This window comes from Dermacentor andersoni, chromosome 8 (genome assembly GCF_023375885.2).
Source record: "Dermacentor andersoni chromosome 8, qqDerAnde1_hic_scaffold, whole genome shotgun sequence".
NCBI classification, from domain to species: Eukaryota; Metazoa; Arthropoda; class Arachnida; order Ixodida; family Ixodidae; genus Dermacentor; species Dermacentor andersoni.
The window spans coordinates 152,916,541-152,929,458 of NC_092821.1; the positions used below are offsets into that span (position 1 = coordinate 152,916,541).

The 12,918-nt window shown below is 49.2% G+C and overlaps 1 protein-coding gene and 1 long non-coding RNA gene across 2 annotated transcripts in view; one reads left to right on the forward strand and one right to left on the reverse strand.

Moving 5' to 3' along the window:
- LOC126525985 (RNA binding protein fox-1 homolog 2-like) overlaps positions 1-12,918 on the forward strand; it is a 323,725-nt gene that overhangs the window by 50,413 nt on the left and 260,394 nt on the right. The gene's annotated exons all lie outside the window — the stretch shown is intronic.
- LOC129383308 (uncharacterized) overlaps positions 1,312-12,918 on the reverse strand; it is an 18,491-nt gene continuing 6,884 nt past the window's right edge. Inside the window, exons 2-3 of the long non-coding RNA XR_008611174.2 lie at positions 4,676-4,794; positions 1,312-1,594 (exon numbers count right to left, since the gene is read on the reverse strand). This is a non-coding gene — a long non-coding RNA (uncharacterized lncRNA). The remainder of the gene's footprint in view (positions 1,595-4,675; positions 4,795-12,918) is intronic.

Genomic DNA, 12,918 nt, shown 5'->3' on the forward strand with positions numbered 1-12,918 from the left:
CGCAGCTGTCCCTCGCCGTTTCGTATCGAGCGAACGGGGAAGTTCGCTTGCAGTGCACGCGCCAGAGAGTCTGCCTCGAAGGTTTCGCGGGCGTGAAATGCCAGAACAGCGCGTTGTGTGTGTGTGTGTAGTTCGTCTTCTACCGCGCTGCGTTTTCTCGAGCTGTTCATTGTAGGGTTAATAACTGATTTATGAGTATCACTGTGTTTCGCGCAGTCATCTTTTCCAGTGTTCTTATTAATTTAAAAACAAATTTTCCTTATTAGCAAACTGCGGTCCTCAATCTGACTAGTACACTTCATTTTGTTTTTGTTTTTTCGTCCATGCGCCCTTCCGTTGTACCTTTTTCTGGGCGTGTGTGTGTGTTTGCGAATTCTTTTTCTGTCATCATTAGCATAGCTCAGCCCCCTTCCGATCTTCCTAGTCTCCTCTTACCAAAGTCCTGTAGACAGATTTGGGAGGCTCAACTGGAAGGCTTCACCAAGGTGCTTTGTGAACTTCTCTGGCTTTCACGCCATTTGCGTGGCGCTGTGCGAGTAGCGCTTGCTGTCACACGGATGCACTTACTGTTTTTGTGCTGTGCTTAGGTTACGGCCAGTTATGTAGCTACACGGAAAATATGACTGCTGGTAAATATGTCATTACCATGGCTAACTCGACGCCAGCTGTTTGAGGTGTTTGTTGTGAGTGAACGTGGACTCTGCTAGTTTGTAGCGGACTGACCCAGTTCGCGTAACTTCTGTGCTGAAACTCCACGCATTGTCGCTGCCGCAGAAAACAGCCCACGGCTGCCCCCGTTACCGCGAGTCGTTAAGTGAAGCTCAGGGATGCTTTGCTGTTAACGACTGCAGAGGTGCACAAAGCGAACGCCGAGCGATGCGGCGCAGCCTTCTCCCAAGCGGCCTCCATTCACTGCCTTCCCTCTCGCCTTCCGCAGTAAACTAATTTTGCGAGTGCGCGTCGATTGGTTTCCGAGTTTCGTGCCGCCGTCCACTTCGCTGGGCGGCTCGCTCATTTGCGTCCGCGCCATCGGCTTTCCGGAAAATGGAACGCGTCCAACTTCGAGCCGCTTCAAACGACGCGGGGTCGGGAGGGCGTCGCTGGCGCGCTCGGCTTTCCAGGCGAGAGTTGTCATTTCACTTTCGTTTCGCTGTTGTCGCACTTCGACTCAGACGCACCGTCGCATGTTTTCTAGGCTCGCACCGTGCACTCCAGATATAATAGCAGCACGTATGTAGGCTTGACGTGCTCCTCGAGAGCCTAGCTGGATCTAATCTCTCCTCGAATGCAAGGTGTGGACAAACTGGCTCTTGGAAGAATCACCTGGCTTGACTTAAGTGAACAGAGAGAGCGAGTGATAATTAAGGCAGCCCAATTGCGATGCCAACGATTCGACGAGAGTACTTATCTTCGTCCGGCGCATCAATTTTTTCCTGCGGTACTGTTTAATAAAAAACTAAAGATGGGGACCGAAGATTATGCTGCTGCTGATGATGATGATGACGACGATAATGGAGCACTGTCACGGCTCGCACCCGCGAAAGAGGATAAGCCAAGAATCAGGAGGCAGGAGGTAGCTCAAGAAAATCCTCGTCTGTAAATGAGAAACGCAAAATGAGAGGGAAAAACAAAAGGAGATACTAAAATAAGTAGACTAGTATGCGAGCAAGCACTCAGACTGACTGAAGGAAAATTTGGTTGATTGGTTGCTTGGTTGCTTGCTTTTCCTCTACGTGTGACTCATACTCACTATGGGGTATTGGCCGAGGGACAGAAAGGACATTACAACCGTTTTCGTCTTGTGTTTTATTTGATTTCTTCAATAGGACCTACAGCTACGTCAACATTACTGAGTCGGAGGATACGTCATCGACATCGCTGACCGAGACTTGTGGGGGCACCTGGCGACACTTTTCTTTTTAATCGGAACGTTTTCGGCAGAAGCGGCAAAGTCGGGGAGCTATCGAATTTCTCCCGATATGATATGCAGACGTGCATTATCGATGCAAAATAATCTAGCGCTGCGTATCTGTCCGCAGCAGTTTGGCGCCCCTCTGGTATCCCCTTCACCGATATGCGAGACAGCTGCGCGTCTGACGGACCTGGCCGCATTTCTCTCTTTGATTACGAATGATTACGTCTGCAATGACAGGCAAGTGCGAGGAGGAACAGTGCGACCAATCAGCCATTAAATTCAACGACACATCATTGAATCAAACAATGAATGGTTTCATTTGATTTCACTTACTTATGCTTAAAGGCCCGACGGTATTACGTAAGGCAACGTTAATTAACTTTCCTAAGTTACAAACGCTGTGTAACTTGCTCAGCAATTCACGCTTCGGTGTAGCTTTCAGAACGCGGATATGAGGGTCATCGGGCTTTGAACTTAGCAATACTGACTATATACAATGAATTATCCGCGACAGAGAACACAAGTATGTTATGTAACGTAACATTTAAGTTTGCAACGAAATGAATTCCGGTCCCCGCATTTGACAGTGTTACCAGGGAGGCAATCCCGTAAGTCTATTGCGATAAAGAATAATGAAAGACAAGATATTTGACATTGCTGACGTTCGACCAGAGAGGCGCATTAGAGAAAAGTGCCGTATACACTACTTGGTCAGAAAGCAACGATCACGGCTGCGAGGGATGCAGCTCGACGAGGCGCCGGGCGCGACGAGGTCACGCGAGAGCCGCGCACTTTTCCCCCAAATCCGGCGCCTCTAAAAAAAAGAATTAAATGAATAAAAAAAAATAAACAATCTCATTCTTTACGGCGTGCCCGGTCTCCAGACTCCCGCGCTTGCTCCGGGCATGGCCAACTGCGCACGCTTCCAGGCACCGCTGTACCTGAAAGCGCACTTCCCGACGGGGGTGACATGTGTCGATCGCTGGGAGCGTTGTCGTTTTCCGCGTTGTCGTTTTCACTTGTCGGCGTCCGAGTGGAACGACGCGGTGACGTTGAGTGCTTATTTCGAGGCAGGCGAGATGCGCATACTGTCGCGTGCGGTGTCGCGCTGGGTACGACAGGTCCGCTCCGACGTGCGTTGTGTGTTCGACTCATGAGGGACGGCGATGAAGTGTTAGCCACCGTGGTGTTTCGACACGTTGTAGTTGTGTCCCAAGGGTTGCAGATTTTTGGGCAAGTTGGTTTGATTCAGCTGTTGGGTCTATAGTCGTCGTTCTTCCTTGTTCGCGTCACCTGAGCGTGCCAGTGATTCTTTCGAGCTGCGTTGGCGCCTACGTGCAGTCTCTTCCAATTCTTTTGTATGCTTTACGTTGATGCTTATAGTTGAATCTCTGAGCCTCCCGATTGTAATATACGTGAAATTCTGAAATGCTATCATTACGCCACGGATTGACTGATTCTTACGAAGTTGTTCACGATCAAGTAGCAAAAGGACAGTTCGTAGTTAAAATCAAGGTGTGTACCAACCGGGAAAACCGGGAATTCTCAGGGAATTTGAATAATCTAGAAAGGTCCATGCGAAACTCAGGGAATTCGTGCTTACAACGGGGAAAATTAGCAGTACTTTTGTGGAAAGCGAACGAAAGTCGCGAAATACTGGCTCGAGTAGCAGAGAGCAATGATAACGAATGCTCTTTGACGCTGTGTCCTCTGCTGGAGGAGTTGCCTTCCCGACGCCCGATAATTCGGACGGCTTCGCCGCGCCACCACGTACCCTATGAAGTCAATGGATAAGAACGTCTGAAATTTTGGACGCGAGAACCTTTCGCCGTCCGACTTTCCGGACTTTCTGCCGTGACCGCAGGTCCGATACGGCATTAATCAGAGTCCCCACCACCGCCGCCATTTTGATTACCGTGCCGCTTCGAACTGGCGCTCTCGCTCTTGCGGATCCGCTCGCAGCCGTAGCCACCACCGCGGCGGCAACACTAGGCCTAGCTGCTTCGGCGTTCGCTATTAAGCTTCTTTCCCTGCGGTGCTGTGTTTTTCGTTGAAAGGATCCGCCGTTGTCAGCAATGGCACCGGATTCGCCTTTGTGGTCCTCGCGATTGGCTTCGAAGCTCGGAAAGCACGGCGCGTTGCATGATGCCGGTTGCCGAAAGTTAGCTTCGTCTTTGTACAGAATTGCTACGTGGTGAAGCATACGCAAAAGTATTGCGGTGAAGCTTAATAAGCGTGGGAAGGGGCAGTTGTTACGGGACACCATGTGTATTCCTTAATTATACACGCGTGCACCCGCCTTCTCCTGTCAAAATACGAGCATTAATATGCCTAATAAGTGTGCTGGCAGGGCTTGGGAGATATTTCGGATGTGCCTGTGTCGATTTGAACGCTTAAGGGCAGTACACACATGCATTCGCTTTTTCGAACTGCTCGATCTTTCTGTTTTCGTGGCCCCCAGCGAGTCCGAAACGTCACACGTTGACTGTACAACTCACTAAGAGATTGCTTCAAATAGTCCGTGGGGCGAACACGCGGTGGAAGGAGGACAAGAACAGGAAGGACCTACGCATTGAGGAAGGATCGGGAAAGGAACCGCGCCGCTTCTTTGAAGCAGATTGAGCTCATAAAGTCTTAACTGACGCCGAGATGCATGTGTCTCTCATACAAACCAAAATAAACTCTTTAAAGCAGTGAAATCCAACACTAAGGCGTTGTGCGCGGGCAGAGAGTATGTCTGGACAGTTGAGATTGACTTACCAACTGTTGAGTGACAATCTCACTTGTGACAATCATTCAATAATCATGTCAGAAAGTTCCGGTACAGTCTTGTGACCTTGGCACCGTCTTCAGCATATCCTTCTTTTTGTAATCATGCTCTGAAAAATAAATAAATAAATGCTTGTTTGACAAAGTTCAGGCCTAATGCCAATGAGCTTGCTATCAGTTTATAGAAATAGCTTATATTCGAAAATTTCTGCTTCTGTATATATCTACTTTTTATTAATATTTGAGAACGTTCCACTCGATTTACAATGGGTCTTACCTTTTTTTTTTTCAAATATTGTTTATTCGCTGTGCTCTTTACTAACCCCTCCCTTATGTTTTCTTTTTGAATAAAATAAACACTGCTTCTTACTATTCACACTGGACTAAGTCGTTTTTTTATTTTTTAACATGCCTACTAGAGAGTGACAGCATCGGGTGACATAGTGTCAACCCGTCTTGACATAAAACGAAGTTCCGTGCCGCTCAGGGAATATATCAAGGGCACTGATGCAAAACCTGGAAAACTCGGGGAATTTGGAAATGTGAACTTGGTAGAGACCGTGAAAATGTAATGTTTAGGCTCGAATTACTCCAACTCAAATCGCCGAGCCTAAGTAAATAAGGAAAAAAGAATGAGTAGGCAAGCAAAGCTTCGCTATGAAAACGAAAGTGCACTTTCAGTGCCGCTTCCTGGATGCAGCGCTGTACCGGCAGCGGCATTGTTCCCTCCACTCGGTTGGCGCCGTTCGTCGTGTGCTCGCGAGCGTACGTCGGCGCAAGCACGCGTGCCAGAAAACCGTTTGTCGTTTCTTTCCCAACAGCGTTGGGCCTACCCAAGTACACCGATTCGGACAAACTATTGAGATTAGGAATACATAACACTATAGAAGAACTGATCCAGGCCCACAAAACGGCGCAGATATTTCGTCTGTTCGGTGCATGGGCCGGCAGGTACAGTCTGGACAAGCTGGGCCTAATTCCCACAATCGCCTCGGTGGCACGAACCCCCTTGCCACAAATAGCAAGACGACAACTGATCATTTTAATGCTATTCCTAAAAACTTGCTCCCAGGAAGGCACCACAGTCGTTGCACGGCCAGGGCAAAGCAGTTGTGGGATAAGCATAAGGACGACCACTCTGTTGCCGATGTAGATGCGGCGGCGCAGGGTAACCGAAAATACGTTGTGAGCGTATATATAGTGACCGAGAGCGGCCGCATTTTAGACGCCGCCACAGTCGAGGCCTTCTCCGCCCTTGAGGCAGAGGAGACTGCGATCGCTCTAGACATCACGAATGACTTCGTTCATACAACCATGAGCGATTAAAAAAGCGCGACCTTAAATTACACCAAAGGCACTGTCAACAAAACTACGCAGCGAATCTTAATTATTTCCACAATTTCTATCAAGCGGACAGTCTTATCAATCTAGTATGGGTCCCCCCCGCCCACTCCGGAAATCCTTGTAACGAGGAAGCGCACTGCATCGCCCGAGGGTTAACGAGCCGGAAGGTGCACCACTCCGACTAGGATTCTCCGGCTGCGGCGGTGACAACGAAATCACAAGCTCATTAAAGAAATCAGACGCGCTTATCCGGCGCCTCATCGCGACCTTACCAGAGCGCAGGCCACCGTCCTTCGCCAGCTTCACACAAACCCTTTTCTCAGCCCACATAGTCTGGCGATTATCACCAATGGGGAATTTAACCCCATATGTAAAAATTGTAACCTGAACGAATTGGCAACACAAGACCACATCTTCTGGGGACCTCCACCCAAAGCGCTCTTGCTGCAGCCCCCTCTCAACTTACCTGGGAGGCCTTACTTAGGACTGCTACCGAGCTCGGGGAGAAACTGAATATTGTCACGTGGGCCGAAGGAGTCGCTCCCCGCAGGGGCCACCCTGAGATCCCGCCATTATTTTTTTTTTTAAGTTAGCGATGTTGTAGCCACCACTTTCCGAGCGCTTCTGTTTTCGGACGATTTCGCAGGACACCCGCGTACGACGGCGCGTCCGCGTTCAACTTTGCTCGCCTGCATAAAGTTGCACGAGCTAAGCCCAGCGCGAGTGGCTTGCATTTAAACTGACGCATTTAATTCTCGGAGTTCTTTGTCGCACGAGCAGTGCGTGACCTTTTCTTTTTTCCCGCAGTCTGTGTATTGGAGCGTCGAAGTGGCGAATGCCCCGCAACCACCTTTTTCTTTTAATGGTTCTGGCGTGCACTTGCAAAGAAGTGAACCGAACGAAGTGGAAAATATAGGATGCGTGGAACAGAACAGCTTTCAAGATAAGTAGAACACGGGTTGATTTGCCGTATAAAGAAATCGATCAATAAAGAAACGTTGAATGAATGAAATAGCGAAAGAAAGGCTTAAGAGCAGAATTCTTTAGACTCGTTCGCCAGGCTGGTGCTTCCTTTTCACAGCCTCACGTCGGGCTGCCTTTGCGTGCCGCACTGTGTCTCGGCTATATCTAAAGCGTTGCCCGCCCTGTATTACGTCGGGTGCTCATAAGCCCGGGCAGCATTCGCAAGCCTGTGTGACTGCGCTTGCGCTCCCGCTGTTGCTCCAGAGAAGCCAGTGCCGAGCTTTCACTGACGTCGCCCGTGCAGCACCTTTATTGCGTCCCAGGCGTCACGTCTTCCGCTGTAGTAGTAGTAGTAGTAGTAGTAGTAGTAATATAGTAGCTATAGTAGTGGTTGTAGTAGTAGACAAATGAAACGACCACGCCAACATAAAACGCAGCTTATAAGTGCGTTAGTGACAATGTTTCTTTTTCAAAAGTGCGTAGTGTGCTCTCTTTTCATGCGATATTACGGTACTGCGTATTGCATACTCCCGTTACGAGCCTCTCACAGAATTTAAGTTTTGCGTATTATACTAAATAATGTATGTCCTTATGAAAGCTTTTACATTGTAAATAAATAAAGGTTCTGCATTTGGCAGCCTATCGTTGTAGAAAACAGTAAACGTACATGCTAGCAAATGAGGGCTGTTCTGCTTCTCCATCACTCTTTTACCGTTCTCAAGTCTTTCAGAGGCTGACAACCCCACAACACACCTGACTTTTCTTTTTAACCAACTCTATTAGCGAGCACTGCCGAGTTAAGTTTCGCTAAGAATGCATGTTCCTGAAGTGCCGCTCCGTTTTAGTGGGAACAAAGTGTGGCGTGCAGGCGGCGGAGCTCGTGTACCAGAAGCGTTCAATGCTGCGGCATCGCGCGCTCTCTCTCCCCCGAGCGCCCTCTCGCGACGTCCTCGTGCGAGAAAGCCTGCACCGCGCTTTCAATCATCTCGGCGCGAGCGAGGGAGGAGGAAACTTTTCAACGGGGCCGCGGCCATTTTCTTGCTCGGCTCGCCGCATTGCTTGGCTGGAAAATCCTCGAGCATGTCGCGCGAGCGGCGTGCTTGGTGGCGTTGTCGCTGTTCCTTCTTTAGGTTGTCGTTTCCATAGCGTTGGTTGTTTGTGTGTCTGTTTTTTTTTCTCTCTTTCATGCCCCCTTGGGCGATTCTGCACCAAAACACAATTCTTCTTGCCGCGCCGTGTTTGTGTGCTTGGCGCATCTCCGCGATATATATATATATATATATATATATATATATATATATATATATATATATATATATATATATATGTAAACGCAGGGAAGAAATAAATTGGAAGAGCCGTCTCGTCTTAGTGTGTAGCTTTCGCCGTATGCCGCCGGGTGCTTCTCTTCGTGTCGCTTCTTGTTTTGGGTACGATTTCGGCCCCTCACGTCGCGTTTCGTTGCCGTATCAAGAACATCGGCTCGGTTGTCCACGGCTGCAAACACAGAAGCTTCAACCAGTGCTTTCTTCTCGCTTTGCTTCGACTGGGTGCTACCATCGTCTTGCTTTATATCGTGTTGCGAAAGGAGTTGCGAAATAATTTTCAGGAATTGGTCTTCTATAGATCTCATTCTTCGCATCGTCGTGTACCTTCGGAAGAAAGGAAGAAATAGGTTTTTCGAAAAAATTATTCTCGTGCTCCGATGCGGTAGGTTAGACAAGCGATGAGTCTCGCTTCCGACTCGGGGATTGGCCCACCCGCACACGCCCGCGCGTAGGCTGACAGCAGGGCCTCGGGCGCCTTCACCCGCGTCCACCCCGCGTCCCGCTTTCGGTTATACGCAGTCGTGCAAGGCTGCTGCACTGCCTCATGAACGAGAGCCCCCTGATCTGCGAACAGCACCACCGGTACGCGTTTTAGCATTCACAAGTGTCTTTAACTTCATTCCATCGTTTAAAACCTAAGCAGGTAATGTGCTCACCCGCCAGGAACCGGGTAAAGAAGATTAAGGATAAATATTTGCGACAGTTGGTCCAAGTTCATGACATAAAAGAAGCGCAAAGCATCCCAAGAGGCGCGGTGGGGGGGAATGACATGAGTGGGGTTAAAGGAAAGCACTCTTGCCGCTAACATTCTGTCACGAATTCCCACGTGTCTGCGATTTATTCTGTCAGATAACCTACTCACCTTGTATGTCCTCGTCCAAACACTCCCGCCGCGGTTGCTCAGTGGCTATGGTGTTAGGCTGCTGAGCACGAGGTCGCGGGATCGAACCCCAGCCACGGCGGCCGCATTTCGATGGGGGCGAAATGCAAAAACAGCCGTGGTACTTAAATTTAGGTGCACGTTAAAGAACCCCAGGAGGTCGAAATTTCCGGAGTCCTCCACTACGGCGTGCCTCATAATCAAAAAGTGGTTTTGGCACGTAAAACCCCATAATTTATTTATTTTTTCGTCTAAACACGTTATCTGACAAATGAAATTCGGTTGGCAGCAGCGCCTATGTCTGCGGCGCTTTCCTTTAACCGCGCTTGTATATCACTCTCCGCACTTTGCTGCTCAGCGCTGTCCGTAAAATATTAGGTCATCAATTAGAAGGTTATGTGACGGGACAAGTCGTCATAGAGGGTTTCCAAGGAGGCTCGTTTCTTCCCGCACTCCCTGTGGGGAGATATGCAGAATGCGTGTCCGGTCGGCTTGCCCCGTGTTGTGTGGAAAGAGGAACGACACAAGAGGCGCGGGGAAGGATGCGTCCCCGTGGAGGGTCCGGGCACAAACCGCCCGTGCACCGTGAGATTTTGAGGGCTCGTAGCCTTCAGGTTTTCTGAAAAACGAGCCAACTTGGGAAGACTCTCGCAACCGTCTTTCGAAAGGGCGTGGCGTTTCCACGAGCCACAATTGCGTCGGACGTCGCTGACGGCATGCACGCGGTCGCCGCATTGGCGACGCATGCGCCCTTCCGAAAGTGTTGCGCAAGGTCACCGTGTTCGTAGAATTGTTCGTAAGTTCTGATGCCAGCCAATGATGATGCTAGGTATAATATTAGCGAAGACTTTTTGCAAATGGCAAAGAGCACTTACGAACGGAAAAATTGGTGAATTCAGCCCGTTAATGTAATGCATCTTTATGTGATAACACATAACACACATGTGATAACACACACGTGATAACGCTATTACTTTACCTCCTCCGCTCTCTCCCCAGCCTAGGGTAGTAAACCGAATCTGCCCATCTCGTTAATCTCCCTGCCTTTCGCTTTTCTTCTATCTCCCTATGTGATAACCTCTCTCTTCCTTGTCCTCCTTCACTCCCCTTCCCCAGTTCAAGCTAGCCTACCGGGCTCTGCCTCGTTAACCTCCCTGCGTTTCCCTTATTCCTTTTCTCTCTCTCTCTCTCTCTCTCTGTGTGTGTGTGTGTGTGTGTAAACTATGCTAGCTTTTGTCTTTGGCCCATTTAATATTAGGGAAAGCAATATATTAAACAAAAAATAAGTGCCTACGCTGATTAAAGTGTTTTTTTTTTTTATCGTTGGAAATGTTCTGCGCCTTTCACAATACCTCGAGGAGCATTAATAAAATTGCTGAAGAGGTAACGTGGCAGTGGCGAATTTTACGCAAGACAACGATATATATTGAGGGGAACTATTGGTATAAGTCAAATATGGATTTTCTATAGACTTGTGTGAACCAATGAGTGACATATGATTCACACAGCTTTTCGCATTTGTGTCATGGCCACTTGTTCCAAACGAAAGACATAAAGAAAGAAAAAGGAAGAACTCAACACCAAATGAAAAAAAAAAAAGTCTTCGTTCATTGGAACCAGTGCTGGACGTGGTGTCAGAGGCAAATTTCGCATACGACTCGTTTCGCCTTCTTTGATTTGACAGGCACCGCGCCGATGGGCCTAGCAGCGCGATTTATCGGCCTCGCTGTATGGGAGAGGAATTATGCAGGCATTGCACGTGGTACCTCCTCTTTCTCGCCCTCATTAACGCCTCCGCACTCTCGCCGAGAGGAATCTCGCTGATTGCGTCGCCTGCCTTCGCGCTGCACCTGGCTCAAGGCTAATCCACTTGCGCGTTTTCCCGTTTGCTTAATCGCTCACTGTCAGTCGCTCGTCTCTCTCCCTCCTGCGCTTTCCTTCATCTCTTATTCCACGACGGTTCCCGGAGGATAGAGAGACCCCTCGACCATCAAGCTCGCCCCTCTTGAGTTACCACTCTCGTTACCGCACCGCCGCCCTTCGCGTCGCATCGCTGCGCGTATACAGGCCTCGGCGTATCTGCACGCTTCTGAACCCTCGAATAGGCGCATGCGCTCCTGCGTTTTTCGACACTCTGCGACGTGGCACCGTTCGGTCACGTGACAGTGCAATGTTAAACGGAGGCCGCGCTCGTTCCGCGTCGCTACGGAAGGAGAGAGAGAGAGCTGAAAGGGCAGGCTATGGCCGGTCGGCTACATTGCACTGAACTTTGCACTCGTTTGGAGAAGTAGTCGCCGACGTAATGAACATTCTCAGCACTGTGTCACAGATCATCGGTCCCGTTGCCTTCAGGAACTGCCGCAGCGTTTTTATGCGTTATGCAGCGGGGATATGCGATCTCGTCCAACGAGAAAGGTCTGGCTCGTTGAGAACGGCATACGGAGGGCGAGCCGCTCACTTTCGATGGACGAGCGGAAGCATATGTAGAACGTTTTCTACAGTTTCTTCTCTCTCCACAGACATACAGGCATTTCTATCAAGAGTGGGCATGCATTGGTGAGTGCAGCATGTCCCAGGCGTAAGCGACAAACTGTAGTGTTTCTTTACTTGGGAAAGGTAACAGGCCAAGTTGCACACGAGGGTCGAGTGAATGCCAACGATGGTGAGAGACATCGCGTGTGTCTGTACGGAGAGAAGCTTGAATCAAAATGTTGCTATCCGCCTTAACGTGACGCTATTCTATAAAGACAATCCTCACGATTTGCTCGCAAAGAAATCTTCGCGGCGAGCAAAGATTTTTTCCGCGTCCTGTAATCGAACTTTGTATCATTGCGTAATCGGGACAGTCGACCTTACCAGCTCAGCTAACTAGGAAGCTAGCATTGGCAGCAGGAAAGCCCATATTAAGCACAACTCGAAGTACGTGCAAACTTCTTGGTCTTTGGGAGGGCAAGCTGCCTGGTCCGCAAACTGCCGTTACCTGCGACGACGGTATTGCCACAAAACGGCAAGGAAAGGCAGCCGAATGAGAATGTGAATCTCTTTGGGCACTTGTAAGTGTTTTGAAACGTTTAGTGAATTTAGTTCGAATGGCCTGTGAAGTCGCGTTGCTAGTATAGGACCGAGCCGAGGGAAAGAAGTCGTGAGGGAAAAACAGAAAGGTTAACCAGCAGAGCCAGTTTGGCTACCCTGCACTGGGGAAGGGGATCGAAATATGAGAAGGAAGAGAGAATTTCGCACTTTGAACTGTTACAGCACCGAGCCGAAATTTGTGCAGAAGCTCTAGGGCTTCCTTACGTGTCAACGTTTTGGTCTGTCACTCGTCTTGCAGTATTCTCTTTATGTTCCCAAGCCAAATGATGGTATATCTGCAACCTGCCACCAACAACCAGCGACACAAAATGTGGTCGCGTCGGAGACAGCCAAGCACGTCCTTAGCACACCCAACACAGCACTGTATACGTATAGAAGCATATACGTATACACAGCAAGAAGAAAAGGAAATTATTCCCATTTGGCCCCAGCTTGCCGAATTATCCAACGAGGACTAGGAGATAGCATGCACGAAAAATTGAGCCAGTAGAAAGGACATTAAGTGGTTCTCGCATCCATCTGTAATATTTAGGACACTCGAGGGAAATTCTCGCGTTAAGACTGTGGGGATGCCCGACTCGAGCGCGGCCCGCGATGTTGTTTTTCCCGTATGGCTTTTGCATCTC